The sequence below is a fragment of the Silene latifolia genome, chromosome 5, assembly GCF_048544455.1.
Source record: "Silene latifolia isolate original U9 population chromosome 5, ASM4854445v1, whole genome shotgun sequence".
Classification (NCBI taxonomy): domain Eukaryota; kingdom Viridiplantae; phylum Streptophyta; class Magnoliopsida; order Caryophyllales; family Caryophyllaceae; genus Silene; species Silene latifolia.
The window spans coordinates 45,091,547-45,116,375 of NC_133530.1; the positions used below are offsets into that span (position 1 = coordinate 45,091,547).

Genomic DNA, 24,829 nt, shown 5'->3' on the forward strand with positions numbered 1-24,829 from the left:
TTTAATTATTGTTAATCATCTTCATTTGTTCATCATGTTTTGTCTTGCTAGTATGATTGACAACCTTTTTAACATGTTAAATGTGATAATGAGTGAGTAGTCACCTTAACTAGGGTTAATGGGGAATTAGGGGAAACCAACATGGGGATTGATTCATGCTTAATATAATATGATTTCATAATTAATTTGCTTGCTTGTTGTGATTTCAACTTATGCACATGTTATGTTTGATGAAATGCGAGCATATGAATCCTTGCATTTTTTACCCATCACTTATCTTTTAAATGAGACTTGTAAGACATAAACCAACTCGAGTCTCATTAGACCATGCATATAGTTGGATAGGGAGGATTAAGTCGACTTGTAGGTGTTGTACAATCTAATCGATTCGGCTCCGGGACCCAAACCTTCCTAAGTATTGTAAGATATACACTAACTCGATCCCATCACAACAATAATTGCTTGCATCTAGTAGAGAACATGTTTGTATGATCAAATCCCATGAATCCCCTATAAACCCATGACACCCTAGTGCTTTTAATCAATTACTTACATTTCATTTTAATCAACTTGCTTACTTTCACTATTTTGTTTGCATTGTTATTTAGTGTAGTTGATCTCCTACCTCAATTCAAATTGTGACACCCTTAGACACAACCACTTGCAATCGAAAATCCTACATCAATACCCGTCCCTTGGGATCCGACCTTTACTTACCTCTTTACTAAAGGTAGAGTAGTTTGTGAAGTTATAAATACTGTTTTAGTCTAGGTAACTCTTAACGACAAGTAACCGAAAACGATAAGCCCGACCAAAAAATGGCGTCGTTGCCGGGGACGGTGTTAACTTGATTTGATTTTCTTTGATTGTTTTTAGTTGTGTATTTCTTTACCTTGGGGAAGTAAAACTCCTCAAGGTTTGTTCTAATTGTTTTCGAGTTGTTTGATATTTTGCATGTCTAGGAGATCACAAGGTAACTTGTTACCCATTGATCTTGAAATTGAAAGAACTTTGGCCAACAATAAAAGACTTGCTAGAAATACTTTGAGAGGTATTGGTGAGATTTTGGACATTCAACCAAATATAATTGAGTTCATCAACCCTTTTGCAAGAGAAGGAGAGGATAACCCAACACAAAATCAACCACAAAATCAACCCACAATGCCTAAATTTTCATCACATTCCGTACCAATCGAGGAGAACCTACCAAATGGTACTCCCACACCACAACATTTAACCGGTAATTTCATTGCAAAATCCGCATTTATAAAATTAGTTGAGAGAGGTTAATTTGGGGGGATGCCTAGTGAAGACCCCCATTCTCATATGGAGACTTTTTGTGACTATTGTGATGCGATTTCTCAAACCGGAGTTACTCAAGACCAAATTCGATGGGTCTTATTTCCTTTTTCTTTGATTGGTTCCGCGAAACAATGGTTAAAGAGCCTTGATAAGGCTACTCTTGGTATTGACTCTTGGAAGCAATTGGCACTTGCTTTCTACAAGAAATTCTATCCTCCAGAAAAGACCAACATGTTGAGAGCCCAAATCACCAGCTTCAAACAAAGGGATGAGGAATCTTTGTATGAAGCATGGGAGAGATTTAAGGATACTTGCCGATCGTGTCCAAATCATGGACTTAGCGAGTGGTTCCTTGTACAACAATTTTGGAATGGTCTATATGAATACTCCCGAAACATTCTCAATATGGGATCAAATGGTATGTTTACCGAAGTTGATGATAATCAAACATTGAACGAGATTGAGGAAATGGCAGTCCATAACTCACAATATAGTAGACCTCGGAAGGCTACTAGAGGAGGAAAGCATGAAGTGGACTCTATTACTCAATTGGGTGCTCAACTTAGTGCTTATATTGATACCATTAATTTGAAGTTTTAGAAGGCCATGGCTACGCTTGAAGAAGCCACCAAATCGCCTAAGCAACATGTGAATGCCATGGTGGCATCTTCATCAACAACACCTTGGCTATGCCCCCTTGACATCTCATTATTGGATGAGAGTTTGGTGGAGTCCTCCCTAAACCACCACTTGTAAATATTCTAACTCCCTAACTTGCATTTTACTTATTGTATTGCATTTTTGTCAATTTTGGATTTACATTTCTATGCCTTGATCAAGATTTTCACCATTTTGAGAGACAGTGAGGGAGGGACTTATGTGATTATTGATGTGTAGTGTTTTGACATAGTGTGGAGATAGCAAATTGCCTAGGCTATCCAAGCCTTCGTAGTGCCCCCACAATGAAGACCACAAGAAATGAAGAGTAAATGACACGGGTTACAAAATGCGGACCGATGGACCTAAATTCGTGTGGTAGAGGGACAATCCGAGTGACCCGGCGAGGATCCGCTCGTCCTGGGAAGAATCCGAGCGTCCTGGGCAGGATATGCTCGTCCTGAGATAGCTGGAAAATAAAGTTTTTGCTCTAACTGAGAATCCCCTCGTCTTATAACTAACAAATTTTGAGATTTCTCCCTGACAAGGAATCCGAGCGTCTCCAATCCAGTCAGCGCGTCCTGCTCCAAAAAGATGCTCGTCTTCCTGAGAAGACGCTCATCCCAGCACGTCTTTTTCCTGAGGCCAACTGCAGCAGAATCCGCTCGTCCCGACCCCAGTCCGCTTGTCTCCCCCTCTGATTTTCAAATATAACGGGATTAAAAACCCCTCTTTCCCAATTCATTTCCTCATTCACAATATAAACACAACTCCAATTCCTCAAAACCCTCATTCTCTCCATCAACCAACATCAAATTTCTCAACCAAAATCACCCAAATTAACCCCAAACTCCCTCAAAACTCAAATAAATCACTCCTTTACCAACAACAAGTGATTAAAATACCAACATCTTCAAAGTTTGAGTCGATTTTTAGGATACAAGGCAAAATTCAACTATCCTAAATCGATTTGGGTCTTATTGGAATTTGAAGAAATCAAGCTTATGTTTGGTGTTACTACACAAAGGAGAAGATGGCATGAACAAAAGGCGGAACTAAGGCACCCTTAAAGAAGAACCTTTCCAAAAGACAACAAGCTCTTCAAGCTATTCAAGCATCTAAGGCATTGGTGGTTCAAAATGCAAGGTTGGAAATTCAAGAGGTTATTCCTCCTATGGAAGCTACTACTTCTACTCCGGTTATTGAACAACTAGATGATTATCCGGAGTTAATTTTCACTTCCGACTCTCATAGGGAAAAATTTGTTTCCTTTGCTAAGAAATCTATTTTACCCACCAAATTCATATGCCAAGAGACCTTGTCAAAATTGGGTGTCTTAGAGCAAACCAAGACCTTTTTCGAGTCCATGGGGTTTAGTACTTTGTTTAATATGCAAAAGTTCACTTACTCATCCCTCACCTTAGAGTTCTTAAGCTCTTTGAAAGTTACCAAGGTGGAGGCTCTAAGGAACATTGAATTCCGGCTCGAGAATGTTGATAGAAAATTGTCTTTTGAAGAATTTGGTAATGTTTTTGGCCTTAGCAATGACCCGACCTACACAAAGAAACCTACCAAGTATGATCCCGCTCCCTTATGGAAGGCTATTACCGGTAGATAGTTTACATCTTATCATGATTGTCGTGCTCTTTTTGTCCATCATCCGGGCATAAGGATATGGCAGAAGGTTGTTGGGCATACTTTGATTGCTAGGAAGGGTACGAACCATTTCACCGAACTTGACTTTATTTATCTCGAGTCAACCTTGAACATTGGAAGAGACTTCACCAAAAAGTACAACATTCTTCAACTTTTGATTGAGAGGTGGCTCAAAGTCGATCATGGCAAAGAAGGCACGGCCTTTATTGTTAATGGAGGTTTGGTAACTTATTTGGCAAAACACCTCAACCGGAACTTCAACAAGGATAACACCTATAAACCGGTTAAGGGAGGCCATATCATTGATCTAGCCACCATGGTTCAAAAATTCAAATGGGTCACGAATGATACTCTTGATGACAAATTTGGGTGGTTAACAATAGATGCTAAATCCTTCACATTGCCAAGCAATATTTGCCGATTGAATGTTCATATGCCAAACTACCTTCTCCCACACTCCGAGGAAGCCGAGTTTATTATACAACACCAAGGGGAAGACATTGCGGAGCTCTCCTCCTCCATTATCACCCCACCTTACCCATTCACCTACCATGAATTTCAACCCGAAAATGTTCAAGGCGGGGAATGACTACTTGACTCTCTTGATTAAAGAAATGCACAAGCAAGCTTATGATGATAAAGTCAATGCTTATAAAGCACAATATCCGCCTCTCCTACATCTTGCTAGGCATGGACTTCTTGACCCATCATGTCCTTTGCCTAGTTGGGCGGATAAGGAAACCTTCTTTCCTAGTGCTTCTAGAGGTGATAGCTTAGGTGAAAAGGAGATGGTTGTTGTTGAGAGTGGTGCACAAGAAGATGAAGAAAATGAAGAGAATGAAGAAGAAGAAGAAGAAGAAGAAGAAGAAGAAGAAGAAGAAGAAGAAGAAGAAGAAGAAGAAGAAGAAGAAGAAGAAGAAGAAGAAGAAGAAGAAGAAGAAGAAGAAGAAGAAGAAGAAGAAGAAGAAGAGGGTAGTGAGGAAGAAAAAGGAAGTTCAAGTGCAAGTGATGATAACTCCGGATCTATGTAGGTTGATGATGATGATTCAAGTGAAGTTGGTGATGATGATGGAGTTGATAGTGATGACGCCATGGGCGAAGATTGAGGTTTGTCTATTTCTCTTGTTTTTCATATAATTTGCATCTTGATCATAGTTTGGAGTCCTAGCATCATCTAGAGGACTCACACCTCAGCCACATTGAGGTGTTTCTTTTATTGTTCCCATTTTTAAAATCCAAAATGTAGTTTCATGCATAGCATCCTTATGCATGAACTCCCCCAATTTTTGACATTAGAAATAGTGTCTGTTTTGGTTTGGGGAAGTTTATGCACATGCATTGGAAGCTAGTCTAAATTATGCTCTCCAACATAACAAAAACCCATGCATCATATAGCATAGCTTAGTTTGCATTCACTCTTGTTTATATGTCATATAGTTTGCATTTAGCTTAGAAATCATGCATTTTCATATAAATTGCATAATTTCCTATCGTATTGACCATTGAGGACAATACCCATACTAGTGTGGGGATGGGAAATTCTAACATGACTTCTTAAAACAAAAATGATAAAAATTGAAAATTTTTGAAAAAGACAGAAACATGTCTTTTAATTTCATTAAAACAAAATCCATAAAAATTTGAAAAATTCAAACATCCAAAAACATGTTCATTTCCTTTGTAGTGTAGTCTTGTATATATTATGTTTGTTTATCCTTTTTCACATTGATCGACTACGCCACATCCGAGACATGAGATATTGAAAACCGCGTGGTATGATCTTTCCAATCTTCTTTTTCCTCTTTATGTTAATGACTATGTGGCTTTATTTTGATTGATGCGGTATAAACAATGTGATTATAGGGTTGCATCTAGATTATTTGGCATACTAGTTGGTAGAAGTATATGCATTAGGATTATAAATGTTAGTTGCATCATGGCATATAGTTGCATTTAGGAAAAATTTTGTGAAACCGTCTATTTGGGAAGCTTGACAAGTGTATATAAGGCCCTTGTAGATACTTTTTCTTTTTAAGACTTTGCTTGTTAGAATACTTGTAAAACACCATAGGATGTGTCATGCTAGTATCCTTTGACCCATGGATTAAGGCCTAGTCAAGAGTACCTCGTGGTGTGATAACTACTTGGCTACCGTTTATTCCAAGGTGACCCTTGAAACCATGCAACCATCATCCATGTTCTACCACATTTTGTCATCAAAGGGAATGGGCACAAAATTGTTCAAAATTTGAGTTCAAGAAATGAAAAAAGTTTGCAATTGCATCAAATCAAAAGAGGAGCAAAAATCAAATTTTAAGCTTCAAATATAAGCACCCTCACTACAAATGGGGTGACTTTGAAAATTTTCAAAAGAAAATGCAAAAAAAGTTGAAATTGTCAAGTATTGAAAATGCCAAACATCAAAAAGAAATGGCAAAGAAATGTTCTCAAAATGTCAAATGCCACAAATTGGGGGGGGGAACAACAACAAAAGCAAACTCCCACATGAAACTCAAAGTTCTATTGATCCCTTTTTCCATCATATCCACTTTTGTGCATGGCAGAGAGAGGACGACCCTTCTTCTTGTCTAGGCAAGAAGGGGAATTTCGCGATCCTGCAGTGTTTCTAACACCATAGGGAGTATACTCTTGACGAAATCATTTAACGATTGAGGACAAAGGCACCCTAGCTTGACACAACTTGGAGGTGATTTATTGGTATCCTTCTAGGCTTAGTAGTTTGAAGAAACTGTATCTATGATGGAATGTGTACCCTTGAATTGCTTCTCCTTTAGATAATTTCTGCCACTTAGATGAGGAAAGTGGCTATTCATTTTTGTAGATGCATCCATTACTTGATCTTGTGTGCTTTAATGCTTGGATGTGTCGCCATTTTGGAAAGCCCCACCTTGCCTTGCAAGAAGGCATCCTACCTCATGGTTATCTTGTTGTGAGTTGAAGGGGCGGAGTGAGACCCGCTAATTGTCTCACATCGGCTATATTAGTAGGTTAGTTTGAATAAAGGTCCTAGTTTTTGTCACCTCTTTACTCGGGACGAGCAAAGGTTAGGTTTGGGGATATTTGATGTCGCTCATATTTGAGCATATTTAGTCCCCGAATTAGCCTCTTTCCTATGCTTTTTAGTGCATAATTGGGTCATTTACTATCTTTAGTTTCTCGTTTTACATATTCTTTGAGGTTTTGATCCCTTGGTACGAAAGAAGTGCAAACCTTGCATTTTCATGGCAAAATGGAGCTAAATTGATCGAATTCAATGACCAAGCATCAAAGGGAAGACAATGCTAGAAGGCCTATGTAGATAATAATGTAGATTGGGCAATGATGAAAGGATCCTTGCATCGCCAACAAGATCCTTGAGGATTGTTGAAGAAAGAAAAGAAGAGAAGTGACTGCCCAGCAATCCGAGCGTCGCAGTGCCCAGGACGAGCGTCCACCTCTGCTACAGTCCACGCCTCCCATGCCCAAGATGCTCATCTTGAGGTCTTGTGATCCGAGCGTCCCGAGACCAATCCGCTCGGATTCTGTTCCAGTGCTAACCGTCTCTACTACCTAGCCACTTGGGACGAGCGTACTCCATGAAGACTACCAAAACGGATATGCGCATCTCCTTCGAGAGGAGCACTTCCTCAACTTTTCTTAAGGGTCTAAATCGTCATTTAAGCCCTTTGAAATCCTAATTTATGTACCTAATCCTTAGTATAAATACCCCATTGTACTAATTAGATTATCATGTTCTTCTTATGCATTCTTAATCTCATCTTAATCTTGTAATCAACTCTTAATTTAGCATTAATACAAATCTCATTTCTTAATCTTTACTTAATTTCTCTATTCTTCATCATTTATTTTGGGTAATTGAAGATTATTTGGGGTTATTTGGGGTTTTATTGGACGATTGACAACCTTCCATCAATCATCAAGTACTTCTATTATTCTTTGCTTTATTTTTTTATTTTTTTATTTTTTTTTTGCAAGAAAGGCAAGCCACTTTTATTCATCCATAAAGGGAATAAATAGGCCAGATCTTACAAAGTATAACCAACTATTGGGAACATTCAAACGTTACAAGCTGCAAGAAACATTACATGCCTAGATGTAGGCAGTACATGTAGGATCCTAGTACTTACTATAAACTGTACTCTCTTAACCACATAATGTATATCATGCTCAAGACCTTGAAAAATACGAATGTTGCGCTCTTCCCAAATGCTATAAACAAAAGCAGTAACACAGCCTGTGAACCATATAGCCTTCCAATGTTTCTTAGCTCTCCTAATGACTATCCAGTTTAGCAATTTTTTCAGATTTGTGGTCCTTCCTGAAATTTTCATCCAGTGGAGAAGGATAGACCAGATAGACGAGGAAAAAGAACATCTGAAGAACAGGTGGGTGTGAGATTCAGTTGCCTGCTTGCACAAAACACACCTATTCACCAAATATATACCCCTGCTATTTAGTTGATCAATAGTAGCCAGTTTAGTTTGCATCGTGAGTACTGTAAGAAGACTGTGCTTTGGAAGAACAGCTCTGCTCCACACTACTTTAGGCCATCTGAACTTCTCAAACTTAGTTCTGAAATACTCATAGATCAAATCCATCTTCAGTTTCCCATTCTTAACACATAAGTGCAGAACCTGATGTACAGCAGCAGAGGTACCAAACTGCTGCAGCAGCAGATCCCTAACCTACAGGATGTTCCTCCAACTTTCAGAATGAAAAGACTTAATCTCCAGTCTCCAAAAATCCCCTGATTTAATATTGTATTCATAATTCCAAGTTACCCACAAGTTATCAGAATGTTTCTCTATATCCCAAATCCATTTACATATAACACTTCTATTCCAAGCCAAAACTTCCTTAATCTGGAAACCTCCTTCCTGATGAGGTGCACAACAAGAAACCCAGCTCTTCCATATGAGTTTTCTATGTCCTTCCTCAGAATTCCATAGGAAATTTCTACAGAATTTAGTGATCAGTTTGATGACCCCTTTAGGTATGAGCAAGGTAGAACACCAAAATTGTTCTAGACCAAAGATTACAGTATTTAAAAGACTGATTCTACCTGCATAAGAAAGTTTATATGCTGACCAATGATGCAAAGACTGTTGTATCTTAGCAAGGAGATCAGCAAACATCTCTTTATTCAATTTGCCTGCATTAAGTTGTACTCCAAGATAACGGAAATGAAAGGACCCCTCAATGTATCCTGTAGCATCAAAAATCAACCGTTTGACATCACCCCTTACTCCTCCCAGGTATATATTTGTTTTATCTGGATTTGCCCGCAACCCTGATGCTTTAGCAAACTTACTCAGAGTATGAGTCACAGCAGTCATAGAAGGTAGATCACCCCTACTGAAAATCATTAAATCATCTGCAAATATTAAATGGTTAAGGCCCAGTCTTCCACACTTTGGATGATAAGAAACCTGATTCTCTTTATGAATTCCTCTTAGAAACCGTGATAAAATCTCCATACTCATTACAAAGATGAAAGGGGAGAGAGGGTCCCCTTGCCGCAGCCCACTACCTCCTTGGAAAAACCCTGTAACATCTCCATTGATCTTGATACTGAACCAAGTGGAGGTGAGACAGCCAAGAATCCGTTTCTGAAACTGAGGAGTAAAGTTATGTTGGAGTTAGTGTCCTCGACAATAGTGCGTTTACATAATAAATCTCATTAATGGAATATCATCAGATATTTAATTATTTGATCCTCGTCAGTTGATTAACGTAAATCTATAACGGTTGGCTGACTAGAGTTTGACGTTATTGTCGTGAGACGGTGGTGATCAACTGACCCTTTTCGGTCATTTTTAACCTATATGAACGAACCCCAATAGACAACTAATTAATTATATGAGATACAATTTATTTAGTCCCTTGATTTGTATACTAAAAGGTTAGTCAATTATTTTAAGAGATAATTCGAGTTGCGAACTCGAGGAACGGCAGTTATTATTTAATTATGTGATAATTGAATAATAAATTTTGGGAGACGGGTTTTAGTTAATTAATTGTTAATTCACTAAAATCGTACTAATTGATTAATGTGAGTAATATTAGTACGTAAATAATATGTGTAGTGGTACACATATATTTACGGAGTGATTTGGACGAATTAATTATGGAAGTATTTAAACATGAAACGATGTTTAAAATAAAATTACACGTATTTGTGCGATAAATATAAGAACCAACATGGACCCGTAAATGGGCAAGTGGACCGTGTAAAATAGAGTAGTGGATGATTAGGAACATAATCATTTCACCTTACTTTATATACTACCATAAGTTATCTTATAAAAGATTTTGGATGTGATGTAAGATGAAAAATATAAGACAATTTGTCCACTACAACACTCCACCCACCCACCACTTTCCCTTCCTATTTACTCCATCCTTTGTTCATTTCTATACTACATCATTTTGTATGTTTTGCATGTGAACATTAATCAATCATCTCTCTAAAATTATTATTCATTATTACAAAGAAGTTAGTAATACTTTTTATTACTATGAAATATTAGTAATATTACAAATAATATCAAGGGTATAATTTTAACAAGTTTCTAGTTAAATACATGTTATTATTTTTGGGTAAGTTCTTGGGTGGATCTTGAAAGAGATATTCTCTTTGAAGATTAGTAAGGAGGATCATCCATTTGGTATAAGCTCAAGAACAAACTAGTAAGGTCAACTAGTTTGTGCCCATTTTACCATAAAATCAATGTAAGGAAATTATTTTTTCTTAAACTTTCATTTTCATGCTTTTATATTTGCAAGCATGTTACATAGGTCACCTAAATGATAAATTATGAGATAATTTAATTTTTATTAGAGAGTCTAATATGGATCTATGATCTTTTAAGTGGTATCAGAGCTTAGGCTTGTAATTTGCATGTTGATTTAAGCATATTAATGAATTATGAGATAATTTATAAAAACTCAAAAATTGTGTTAGAAGAGGTTTTAGCACGAAATTTTTGGGGCATGCATACCTACTGATCTTAAAAGGTTTGTGGTTAAGTTTGGTGATTTTTGAAGTTATTTTGCTATTTTTAATGTTTTTTGGTAGAAAACCGAGTCAAAATATCGTATTTTAGTTAAAAAATTGACTAAAAATAGTTAAACGTTGATTCGGTGCATGGATTTGTTATGGTATTTCATGCATGTTTTCTACTGATTGTATGCAAAAGGTTGAAGGTTGGTTCGAATTTTTTGCATGTTTATTGATTTTATGAGATAAAAGTCGATAAAAGTGAAATAAAATAATCATAATTTCGAAACATTTAATTCTGCCCTTGATAAATTTATGTACATTTAAAAATATTATTTAAATGTTAAAAGTGAATTTTAATATGTGTTTTCACTTTGTTTTGATGTTTATTGGTTTTAGTGGTTAAAAACCGATAAATATAGATCTTTTTCTTCATAAAATTTATCCGGAATTTTTGGGCAATTTTTCTGACTTTTTGGTGTTCTTGGGAGTGTTCCAGAATACTAAAATTTTGTTTCAATTTTTTGGGTAATGTTTCAATTATTTTGGATTTTTACTTAAATTTTATGATTTTACTGATTAAATTAGCAAAATATCACCAAATCAAACTAATTATTCATCATAAAATTAGTGAGGACTAATTTTGAGGTTCAAAATAGTTTGGAAAATTAGTTTGGACTTAAATGAGATTTAAGAGTTGATTATTGATTTTTACATGTTAAAAATCGATTAAATCCACTAAAACCGAGATGGATACTAGCGATTGTTTGATAGGGCGATTTTGGCATGATTTTACAGCATTTTAAGCATATTTATTTAAGTTGAATGAATGATTGTCATTTATTTAAAGTATTTATCTTGTTGTACCTAGTATGGCTTAGTTTAATTTTAATCGTTATTACCCGAAATGAATGGGAATATCGATTTGGTTGTAATTAAATACGATCTCGTATCGTCGGTTTGTAATTAATTAATAGTTTATTTATTTTATTAATTAATGTATAATAGGAATAGCTATGTAATTCAATTGTAATTGTTATTTTTTCCGGCGTTTCCAAAAGACGGATTACATCGAGACGGAGTCTATTTTTGGAAGGTGTTCCAAATCCCACAAGGAAGAGCCACTTTTGGAATGAAGAGGCAAGGGACCAAGGAGTTGGTTTCCGAAATGTAATAGAATAGTTTTTATTAACAAGGTGGCCATACTAAGATTTATTCATATGCTTACTTGTTTGCTTGTTTTATTTTCGCGCATGCCAAAATCGCCATTCACATGCATTTTATCTTCGCGATTGTCAATTAACGTCATTTACATTCACCGACTTAGTTCACTTATAGGGAATTTATGACTAAATTGACAAGATCTCTCACATAACTAAAATTGAGATTAGCCTTACCTATTAGTAACACCTATTAATCTCTTGTTCATTAGAGCCACGCTCGCCCAAGCGGGGTGTTCTCTTTTTACCTTGAGTAAGTAGGGTGGTAAGCGGTTATCATACGCCAAAATTGGTTGGACTCAACGGGATATAAGATGGTCTTGTGTTCCAGGGCTAGTAGATGGATTTAAGGAAATTCGTCGACCAAGAGTTCTAGAGGTAGAATTAGTCAACGTGACTTACCGAATTTATACAATTATGGGATGTTTCGCCCAAGCGATGCTCATTTTTGTTTAATATTTGGTTCTTGGAATCATTTATATAATTTAGTGGGAGATCATTATATAAATGTTAAAACTTGTTGAACATGTTTTCACAAGTATTTTTTAAAACATTGAATGTTAATTTTTCCTATTTTTGTTCTTTAACGTATTTACTATGACATCGCGCACTTCATCCTCCTTTCATCCTCTATTTATAACTATACTCATTTCGTTCTTTCATAGGAGGCGGTTTCTTTGAAAAAATTCGGTAGCAATGATTGGTAACATGATTTACTAATTCACCTACATAAGCTTACAACAATTATAACGATTATTATACAACATAACATCCATACATATTTAAAAAGGGGTTTTCATGTTGCAAACTCTTATTACGAGTTTAAAAGGGAGTCACATTTTATCAAGAGAGTCTTGATTTCGGAAGTGACACCTCCGTCATGAAGATGACATATTAGTTTTAATTACTCAAGAGTAATTCAAAAGTTTGCGAAAAGAGTTTTCAAAAACACAAAGAACACTCCAATATGATACCGTCAAATGGCTCAATTCGAGAAAGGCCAAATTGATTGTTTATGCGCTAAAGAGTTTATGTATATGATAACAATTGAACGGTTAGATAGTCCAATTTCGCAAGAAGTTGAGATTTGCCACGTGTTGCACTCACTTTATAGTAACTCACTCTTACTAAGGGTATAAAATATCACGAATGACATGAAGAGAGGTCTTCATAAGATTCATCTTTGCTTGTTGAAGCAAAAAGGAATGTGAAAGTGAGTGGGAGTTAACAAGAAGTAACCCTAGATTTATGCGATAGGACAATGTTGAAAGAGACGTCTACTCAAAGGATAGGCAAGTTCCACTATCTTGGTATGAGATATCAAGTATGGATCATTTCTTTGTAAAGAAGTTTACATGAATTGATAAAACATAAGACGTCTAGCATAGGACATTTTTGTATCGAAATGGTGCTAGAGTAGCAATGATTTTGATGGGGACAAATGTACCTAAATTTGGTTTTAAAAGAATGCAATCCTCTATGTTTATACATAGAAGGCATCACTTATGTGATTTAAAACAAAAGGTTGTACCTACTCCTATGATAACTTGGTGGTTGGTTTAGACCACTCAAGTTAGAGGAATTTTACATTCTTCACGAAAACTAAATATTATACTATTTAGTAGATTTTAAAGTCTCTAATCTGGTGAACCCAATTGATCAAACCTCAAATAAATTCGTTTCAAACAAGTAAACGAAAAACACATTGAACAACCATTTGATTGTGAGTCTTATGGTATGTGTGCTTGTATTATGTTTTCTTTTGTAGAAAAGAAACACATTAGTGAGGTGATTGACCATATAGATACGGATGTGTAAGGCCGATAGTTGGTAATATACATACTTGATTACTTTTACCGTATTGTTAAGTAGATATGAAAACCTCGTATCTATTTAATAGGACATAAAAGTGATTTTTGAAACGTGGAATATTTTCAAAATGAAGTAGTAAACCAAAAGCACGTCAAGATCAAGATGTTGATCGGAAGTTTCAAAGTAATGACTTTCAAGATCAAATGGGTAATATCAAATAATGACCTTGATAATCACTAAGAAGATTGTGAACCAGTTCACATAATACCTTCTCCTTGGGACACCATAGAGTATGGTGTAGTCAAGTATATAAACCGAACTTTATGAGATATAGTTTGAGGTTTTTCGCAATTTTTGTAAGCTATTTTCTCACTAAAAGTTTAAAACCCGACTATAATAGCTTAAATGACTCCATATGAGATATGGATAGGGAGAGTCCCTAACTTGTCTTTTTATACATTTGGGATCATAAATGTTTATGTTCAGAACCAATTTGTGTATTTGTGAAGGTTATCCAAAATTGAACCACTTGGTTTTTACTCCTCCAAAACGAGAACAATGAGTTTGTGGATCATAATACTGTCTTTCCAGAAAGATTTTCATTTTCTGGAAGACAGAGTGGGAGAAATTTTGAACTTACGGAAGTCCAAGACCCACAAACTGAGTACAATGCAACAAGACGTTCTTTATTGAGGCTCAGTGGTGAGTAAATGCAAGAAGACGTTCTGTATTGCGGCTTAGTGGTTATAAGGAGATAATTTTGCGATAATATTGCGTTACTTTTTCAAAAGTGACGAATCTTAAACCCTCATCGAAGGCTTTTCTATATTATGAACTCTATATGATGGCGTGTCACCATGCAATTTGAATTGATCTCCTTGCACACGATGCGATAAGGAAGGAAACACGAGATGTTTTCAAGACTTGATTTAAGGTGAATACTTTGGTTGGTTACCTTGATCTTGTCGTAAAGGTTACATAAGATGTTTAAAATTTTGGGCTTGTTATAGAGAGTTTGTGACAACCTAAATGCCTTATCAATTCGTATGGTCTTAGCAATATAGCCTCTCATGAGGATGAGTTTAGGCAAAAGGATAACGAAACTTTCTCCTTGAATGTATCTTATGAAGGGAGAAGTTTTGTTGATGTTGTCAATGCTAAGAAGCCTAGCATGCTTGGAAGATCCCTTTTGTGATCTATCTACGTCAAAGAGTTGGAACTTTGGGTTCAATCATGTAGTCTATCAAAATGGTATTACTCGAGTGTCGAGATAACATGATGATACATGGAGTTTAGTGGGAGCTAAAGTGAGTTTCTTAGTCTAAAATATATGCTTGACATATTATTGACTAGAAATGTAGCTGAGGTGATATTTCTTAGTCTAAAACATGTGTTTGACATATTAGTGACTTGAAATATTCTCGGGTGTATATTTGAGAGTAGCTTGGCGCATCATAAATATCCGGATCTAATGAGATAGATCTGTTGGAGCTTGTGTCCTCCACAGTTAGTGTGATAATATATATAAGTCTCTTATAGGTTCAAAAGGGTATACTTAGTATTTTATCAGTTGATTAACGTTTATTAATAACGGCTGGCTTGCTAGAAGTTTGACGTTATTATTATACTGATGGCGGTGATCAACTGGTCCCTAAAAGTCACACCTAAAGGATGTGTTTGAGAGATGTGATTATATGAAAATATAATCACATTGATGTCTTATATGACTAAAAGGTTAGTCCATGTATTTGACTAAACAGTTAGTCAATGTGATGATGAGACGATTATTTAATACAATTAAATAATATTAGATGTGACGAATTAACTGTTAATTCGTAAATTGAATATAAATTGTTATATTTAATTAATGTATATAATGTTAGCTTAAACGAATTAAGATGTTAATTCGTAATTAAACGTAACCAGTTATATTTAATTAGCAAATTATAAATATGTTATATTTATAGTTAATGTATATATTATGCGAAATTTTCATAATAAAATGTTGACACACCGGTATTAATAAATCGACTATAAACTGTTGTGTGTGGACTTATTAATACATGTCGACATAATTGACAATTAATATGATACACATTATATACAATTTGAGAACAACCAAAAAAATAAGAAGATTTTTCTCCTTATTTTTGGTGGTTGGTGAAACTGAAAATAAGAGGAAAAAGAGGAAGAAAATATCTTCCCCTAATTCCTCCCTTGGACGGTTTTAAGAGAAGTAAAGGGAGATCATTTTCTCTTATTCTTTTTGACCTAATTCTCACATCACACAAACCCTAAAAAAATCATAAGAAATTAGGGATCTATTCTAGCAAAGAAAAGAGGAATTTCTCAAAGCATTTTGGGTGCAACGATTAGGAGAATATCGATCTCGATATTGTTCTTAGGCCATATTGCTAGGACCAAAGGTTGATTCTAAATCTCTATTCTTTTGTTTATGCAATTTCATTTATGACTCGTGATTTCATAATTATAATTTCGTTATAATTCGAATTTCTTGATGAAGTATATCGATATTTCCCACAAGTGGTATCAGAGCATAGGCCACGAAATTATTTTATATGATTTTCATAAATGGATTTAAACAAAAATTTGAAGAAAAAAAAATTAGGGTTTCGGCCAAAATGAAATTTTTTTTTGCCGAGCCAATTTTTTTGTTTTTGTGTTTTGTTTCCATTTAGATTTATTCATATTATTTTTTAAATAGGTTAAGATGATAATATGATAAATTTGTAGATGTTTTGATTTAATAAGAATTAAATTAAAATGTAAATGGAAATTGTTTTTAATTGTTGATGATTTGTTTTTGCTATATAGTTTTGGCATACAAGTTAATTTAATCATGTTCAAATCAATTGTGATGAATCAAATATTCGGATAATCGATTTAATCATAATTTAGATATTCATTTTAAGAGGTTAAATTGAATCATCTAGTTTGAATCTATGTTTAAATTAAAAGTTGATGATTATGCCAATCTTGTTCTAGTAGCAACATTAAACAAACTTGTTCATAAAATGAGTCATTTTCGAAAAGAAAAAAAAATGTTTTTTTTTTTGTTTTTACGGCAAAATGGCGCAAGAAATGAAAAGAAAAAAAAAATCTGTTTTTTTTGTTTTTAGGGCAAAATGCCGCAAGATATATATAAAAAAAAAAAAAAACTGTTTTTGTTTTTTTAGGGCTTAATGCCGAGATGAAAAAAAAACTGTTTTTCTTTTTTCATATTTGCCGAGAGCAAAAAGAAAAAAAAAATATTTCGTGTTTTTTTTTATAATGCCGAGAGCTGAAAAAAAAAGGTTTCGTTTTTTTTTTTATTTTGGCCGATTAATTTTATACATTATTTTCTATAATGTATGATTGGTTGTTGTGAAAAAGTTCACAAATTTTAGATACCCAATTATTTTAAAGAGGTTTAAAATAATGTTGGATTAATTCATATCTTTAGTTAATGTGAATTAAGATTGGAATTATTGTGAGTAATTGAGGAATTGTCACATAATTTTGATAATTATAAAATAGGTGGTTTGGATAAATTACTCTACATAATTAAGGAATTATGTCTTGAATGATTAATTTATAGTTGATGCATTTTATTTAGTTGTATGAATTGTTGAATGGTTTAATTTACGTATTTTTGCAATCGGTTGTAATTTGTATTACCTAGTGTGACCTTAGTTAATTATGTTTTCTTAATGATGGAAACATAATTTTAATGTAATTTTGAGATCTCGTATCTCCTTTGGTTTTCTTTAAGTTTTATGGTTTTGAAATTAGAATGTATATAGGTTTATTTTGTAATTTTTAGAGTATTTTGATAACTTATACCTTGAATAACTCACTTTTTCAAATCTTATACCTAAGATAATTTTCTTTAAAATCTTCTACCTAAAATAACATTTTCTTACAAACTTGATACCAAATCTTATAAAAATCCCTAAATTAAGGATTTTGCCCTTACTAATTTGATGGTTTTTAGTGGTGGTAATCGTAGATATGCGTGTTAATGAGTGAGGCAAATGATGACAATGTTTAATTAGTGGGGGTAAAATTTTCAATTCAAGGCTTTTTTTCAGATTCGGTATCAAGTTTGGAAGAAAATGTTATTTTAGGTATAAGATTTTAAAGAAAGTTATCTTAGGTATAAGATTTGAAAAAGTGACTTATTCAAGGTATAATTTATCAAATTACCCTAATTTTTATTGTAATTTTTGAGAAGACTGAAGATGGAGATTGGATTGCTCACTCCCACTACATGGACCAAGATGGAACATCAAGACAAGCTTCTCGTGTCCTAGGAAGGATTCCAAAGTTGTATTTATGTTCATTTTGGTAGATAGGCCACACTAGGACTTTATTTTGTTTTACGTTTTTCATTCTCGTTGGTTTTCATTCGCATGATAATTAGTGCATCATATTCCGCCTAAACCAAACCACCTACTACTTAAATGTATGAAAATTGACTCATATAGTTTGGATGTTAGTTTTCATAGACATACAGATGTCACACAATTTTAAGCCATCATTTTGGTTTATTCATTCTCGCATGGTAGATATTAGTTCACTTAAAATGAATTAAAATAAAGTTGATGGGATCTTCCTCTATAACTAAAATTGAGACTAGTCTTTATAACGCCAAACAACTATGAATCCCTTCTTCGTCGGTAGGCATATAGGACCTTACTCTCCATGTGACCCCTTCTACGTTGGGTAAGTTGTTTGTGTTGACTTATTTTACCTCAACATTATAATCCGAAGAGTTTCTCGTGATTATGATGGACTATAGATAGAATTTACAGAAATTTATCAACCAAGAATTCTAACAGTAGAATTAGCCAAGAGGTTGGCTTATCAATTTACAGATAATTGAGTCTTGGGATCATTTATATAATTCTTGAGGGAGGTCAATTGTATAAATACTTGAGTCTTCGCTTATAACAGTTTTGCATTAGACTTAAATCATAACGATGAGTATGCTTATTATATTTTTCTTCTTCTTTTCGCAGTGTAGAATTCATTTTATACTGATAATACTGCTTACAACAAATGGCTGGAAATAATGATATCCCTATGCCAAGTGCCACGCTTTCACGTGAGTCCTGGCTCAAAACTTTCATGGACCACATGAATCAGTCCACACGACTGAAGAATGACGGGTCTAACTTTGCTGATTGGGAGGCATCATTACGGAATGCTGCCATTGCTGACGGTAAGCTCAAGTACTTAACTAAGCCAATACCGCCAAACCCAGGCCCCAATGCAAGATCTAACGAGTCACTTGCTTGTAGTGACTTCGTCATGGAAGCGGGTGCGATAAAGAACGTACTCATTTTTGCAATGGAAACCAATTTGCAAAGACGCTTCATTGCCCAAGGTGCAAACAAGATTTTCACCACGCTCACTAATGAGTTCTCAAAAGCACCGAGAATCGTTACTTATGAGCATACCTGTCGCTTCTCTGATGCGAAACTCCAGAAGGGCCAACCGGTTAGCCCACACATTCTTAACATGATTGAGAATGTCGAGAAACTGGAGGCACTTGATTGCAAAATCAGTGAGAGCATAGTCATTGACCATATGCTTCATTCACTTCATGATGGTTTTGCCCTTTTCAGGGCAAATTACTTTATGAATGACATGAAGAAAAGTCCTCATGAGCTACACTCACTTCTCGTACAGACCGAGAAGGATATGAAATTGAGTGGGAGCATGAAGCAAGATGTTCTCATGATTTCCAACAAGAATAAGGGTAAGGGCAAAGCTCACGGCGACCTAACTGTAGGAAAGCCAAAGTTTAAAAAGTCAGGAAATGGTAAGAGTGGGCCTGGTAAGACTAGTGGCTCACAAGGCAAGGCAAAGAGCAAGGACGGTAACGTTGAATGCCACCATTGTCACAAGACTGGACATTGGAGGAGAAACTGTCCCGTGTACCGTGAGGACATAAAAGCAGGCCGCGTCACTCCTGTTGGTATGTCATCTTATATTCATATGATTGAGATTAACCATGCAAGTTTCGGAACTTGGGTACTTGATACTGGTTGTGGTTCTCATCTGTGTAATCATTTGCAGGGCCTAAAAAACATCAAACCCCTCGCAAAGGGTGATGTGGACCTGCGAATCGGGAATGAAGCACGAGTTGCTGCAGTCTCAATGGGAACATACGTAATCCAGCTCCCTAGTGGTTTTGAGTTATATTTATATAACTGTTACTATGTACCCAGTTTGTCTAAGAATATTATTTATGTTTCCGTACTTGATAAAGACGGTTTTTCATTTTCAATAAAGGACAATAGCTGTATTTTCTCTTTTAATGAAATGGTTTATGACAAAGCAGTTTCCATGAATGGAATTTATATCTTAGATCAAACCACAGATATATTACATGTGAATAATAAGAAATTAAAGGTTGGTGACAAAGATCAAACTTATCTATGGCATTGTCGAATGGGATCATAAATGAAAAACGTGTAAAGAAACTCATTGAGAATGGGACTATTCCCACATTTGATTTCTCTTCATTTGGCACGTGTGAATCATGTCTTATCGGCAAAATGACTCGAATTTCCTTCAAAGGTGTTGGAATGCGCGCTAGTGACCTATTAGGACTCATACATACTGATGTATGTGGACCTATGTCAATTACCGCAAGAGACGGCTATAGATATTTTATCACTTTCACGGATGATTTGAGTAGATACGGATATGTCTATTTAATGAAGCATAAACGTGAGTCTTTTGAAAAATTCAAGGAATACCAGAATAAGGTTAAGAACCAACTGGGAAGAAAGGTTAAAGTACTCTGTTCAGATCGGGGTGGCGAATATCTTTCAAATGAGTTTGATCAACACCTTAAAGACTGTGGATTAGTTTTACTGTTAACTCCACCTGGAACACCTCAATTAAATGGTGTGTCCGAACGGAGAAATCGAACACTACTTGATATGGTTCGATCCATGATGAGTCACACGGTAGTACCTGAATCATTATGGGGTTTTGCTCTTTTGTCAGCTGCTCTTATACTTAACCGAAGTCCGTCTAAAGCTGTCGACAAGACTCCATATGAAATGTAGAAGGGAACGGTCCCTAACTTGTCCTTTATTCGGGTTTGGGGATGTGAGGCTTATGTCAAGGGGAGACACGAGGATAAGCTCAGCCCGCGATCGGTCAAGACATACTTTATTGGTTATCCAAAAGGAATGTTTGGTCATTACTTCTATTCGCCTACCGAACATCGAGTTTTTGTTGCGGCTAGTGCAAAGTTCTTAGAGAAAGAATTTCTCGAGAACAAGTCAAGTAATAGAACCTTCGAGCTGTCAGAGATTCAAGAACCAACAACCGAGGAACAGATGGAGGAAGATGTTCCTTCAACTAATGATACGGTTAATATTCCTTAGGAACCTAGGAGGTCGGGTAGTCTCTAATCCTCCAGACAGATACATTGGTATGGTCGAGGAAAATGACGTTTTACTCCTAGAGAGTAATGAACCCGCTACCTATAAAGGTGCCATGACCTGTTCCGACTCTAAGCTATGGCTTGAAGCCATGCAATCCGAGATGGACTCCATGTATGAGAATGACGTATGGGATCTTGTTGATTTACCTAACAAGGTACGACCTCTTCAGTGCAAATGGCTTTACAAAATAAAGCATTCTGTAGACGGGCAACCAGATACCTATAAAGCACGACTAGTGGCAAAAGGTTTTACTCAAGTGCACGGATTGCATTATGATGAAATTTTTGCACCCGTAGTTATGTTGCGTTCCATTCGGATAATCTTAGCGATTGCCGCTTTTCATGACTATGAAATTTGGCAAATGGATGTGAAAACCGCCTTCTTAAACGGTTATTTGGAGGAGGAATTGTACATGGTACAACCCGAAGGTTTCATAGATCCTAAAAATCCTAAGAAAGTGTGCAAGCTTAAGCGTTCCATTTATGGATTTAAGCAAGCTTCTCGGAGTTGGAATCATCGTTTCGACCAGATCATAAAAGAGTATGGTTTCACTCGATCGGTCGAGGAACCATTCTTATATGTCAAGTCGAGTGGGAGCAAGATTGTTTTCTTGATATTGTATGTCGATGACATACTCTTGATTGGGAATGACATTCCTCTCTTATCTTCGGTAAAAGGATGGTTGAAGAACCATTTCCAGATGAAAGATCTGGGTGAGGCACAACGCATATTGGGAATCCGTATCTATCGAGATAGATCACGACGGATGTTATCAATGAGTCAGGAGTCTTATTTAGATAAGATTCTTGAAAGGTTCAGCATGACCAACTCCAAGAAAGGGAACCTTCCAATGAAGTCTGGGATGCATTTGAGCAAGTCTCAGTCACCCACGACACCTGAAGGGGTCGAACGCATGAGTCGTGTTCCTTATGCATCAGCCATAGGATCAATCATGTATGCCATGATATGCACACGTCCAGACGTTGCATATGCATTGAGTATGACGAGTCGGTACCAAGGCAATCCAGGTGAAACACACTGGATGGCTATTAAAAACATCCTTAAGTACCTACGGAGGACTAAGGATTGGGTATTGACTTATGGAGGAGATACTAAGCTATGTGCAATCGGTTACGCAGATGCTAGCTTCCTAACAGATCTAGATGATTCGAAATCTCAGTCTGGATTAGTCTTTACTCTTAATGGTGCTGCGGTTAGCTGGAAGAGTTCCAAAAAGGAAGTTGTAGAAGATTCTACTACTGAATCCGAGTACTATGCCGCTTCAGAAGCAGCAAAGGAAGCTATATGGATGCGTCAATTCTTACAAGGACTATCCATAGTTTCTAGTTCGAATGACCCAATCACCATCTATTGTGACAATAGAGGTGCCATCTTCCAGGCCAAGGAGTCTATGTCTAGCAACATGTCTAGACATGTACATCGGAAAGCTCACCTGATCCGTGATGACGTGGAGCAAGAAGATATAGTGATTGACAAGATTGCTTCGGATGACAACATCGCGGACCCTCTCACTAAACCATTAAAATATGATAAGCATGAAGGGCACGTTATTTCCATGGGAATTAAACGTGTTCCTGAGTTGTACTAGTTGCTTATGGATTCGATACATTGTCTTTTTCATATGCTATTTATAACTTCATCGTATTATTTCATATTTTGTTTTTCATGTGGATTGTACGACAACATTGAACGCCACAAAGTGAACTGAATTACATTATATTTGTTTTGGTCCGTAATCGCCTACATAAGCTGATAACTCTGGCTATTATATTGTGAAGTTGATTGATGGTGGGTTCAACGAGCCATAAGTCAAACGGTTGGCTGATCGACCACAGATGCGAGTTATGACGATACCTCGTAGGACAATTGTGACAACGTAATGGAGTCCTAAATGTTTAAAAACAATTTGGTGCCAGGTCGTGGATTGGACGTCCATTGTGTTCCTAGAGTCGATTCTTTTGACTATCGACTGTCTCTTGAGATTAAGGCAGTTTTTGGGTGACTTTGGTTTCTTTCTCATGGTTGACTGTAATAGGAGGCTAAGCATATTTTCACTGGGTCAATTCATACTGTGCTTATATCTGCAGGATTCGAGTTAAAGAAAATATCCAACCTTTATCAAGTTTAGTTATTTCTCAGGGCCACTCGACAGTTGTAACTGAAATGCATGGCCATGCTCGAATGATGATTCGTTTATCAGTTAAGTTACTCTCTAGTCGGGAAAACCACTCTTGATATTGATCACTTGTAAAATACGACCTTTGTGAATACGGATTTTGCAATTTGTTTTACATTGAGTGGGAGAAATTTTAGGATATGAGAATCGGTTATCGCACATACACTTGTGAGGACAAGTGGGAGTTTGTTGGAGCTTGTGTCCTCCACAGTTAGTGTGATAACATATATAAATCTCTTATAGGTTCACAAGGGTATACTTAGATCATTTTCTCTTATTCTTTTTGACCTAATTCTCACATCACACAAACCCTAAAAAATTCATAAGAAATTAGGGATCTATTTTAGCAAAGAAATGAGGCATTTCTCAAAGCATTTTGGGTGCAACGATTACGAGAATATCGATCTCGATATTGTTCTTAGGCCATATTGCTAGGACCAAAGGTTGATTCTAAATCTCTATTCTTTTGTTTATGCAATTTCATTTATGACTCGTAATTTCTTAATTATAATTTCGTTATAATCCGAATTTCTTGATGAAGTATACCGATATTTCCCACAAGATCTCCATGGATATTAGCATTATAGTCAAGAGACTTATGTGATAAGATTCTTGACTCGTTCAAGTTGTTGAACAATAAATATGATCTCTTGTGCTTCCGCTGCAGGATCTATTAAATATGCTAAAAGCTTCTCTCGTCGGGACTTATCATGTTAAGAATATGAGAAGTCATTACCAATCATTTTCTAGTGAGTGTCACTAGATGATTATCAAGAGCATCCTTGAGTACTTGAGAAGCACTGAGGATTTACTCTTGACTGGAGGAATATATGAATTTTGTGTAAGAGGATTACACGGAAACATTCCTATGCTTATAAGATGTTATGGGCCTCGTTAAGGAATGGTTAGCATGTAAGAGTGCTATGTGCATAAAGAATAATATGTATAAGAAGTTATACATATGTGTATAAGAAGTTATACATGTATAAAGCAAACATGTATGAGGAGTCATACATACAAGATGTCATATGAAGGATGTGTATGTATAAGTGTTATACGTACAAATCATGAACGAAAGCTAAGTACATTACAACATCCGATGTTGTAAGAGAGATAGTTGAAAACAGTGGGAGTTTTTGACTGGCTTTAGAACCAGAGTCTAAAAACTTGTTTAGAAATGTACTTAGGAAGGTTATATGTGATGAAAAGATTACATAGAACAAAGGGAAATAGCAATGGAAATTAGAGTGATACAACTGTTGCTAATCCTCTAACCAAAGCCGTTGGCATGAGGTAGACATGATGGTTATGTCATCTCAATGTGATTGAGCAGTATACCTTAATTGCTGAAGATCGTTATGTAAATATTGGATAGAGTATTGATATTTACATAAGTGATGATCGCATTCATTGTTTGAGTCTCTTAAGAACTCAATTATTCAGTTTGACTGAAAACATGAATACCTTGTTTATCTGAATAAGTTGTGGAGACAAT

The 24,829-nt window shown here is 35.7% G+C and overlaps 1 non-coding gene across 1 annotated transcript; it reads right to left on the minus strand.

Annotated features, from left to right (window-relative positions):
- Positions 1-1,533: 1,533 nt before the first annotated feature.
- LOC141658215 (small nucleolar RNA R71) lies at positions 1,534-1,640 on the minus strand. Its single transcript, XR_012549113.1, has one exon. It is a non-coding gene; the product is annotated as a small nucleolar RNA R71 (small nucleolar RNA).
- Positions 1,641-24,829: the final 23,189 nt, after the last annotated feature.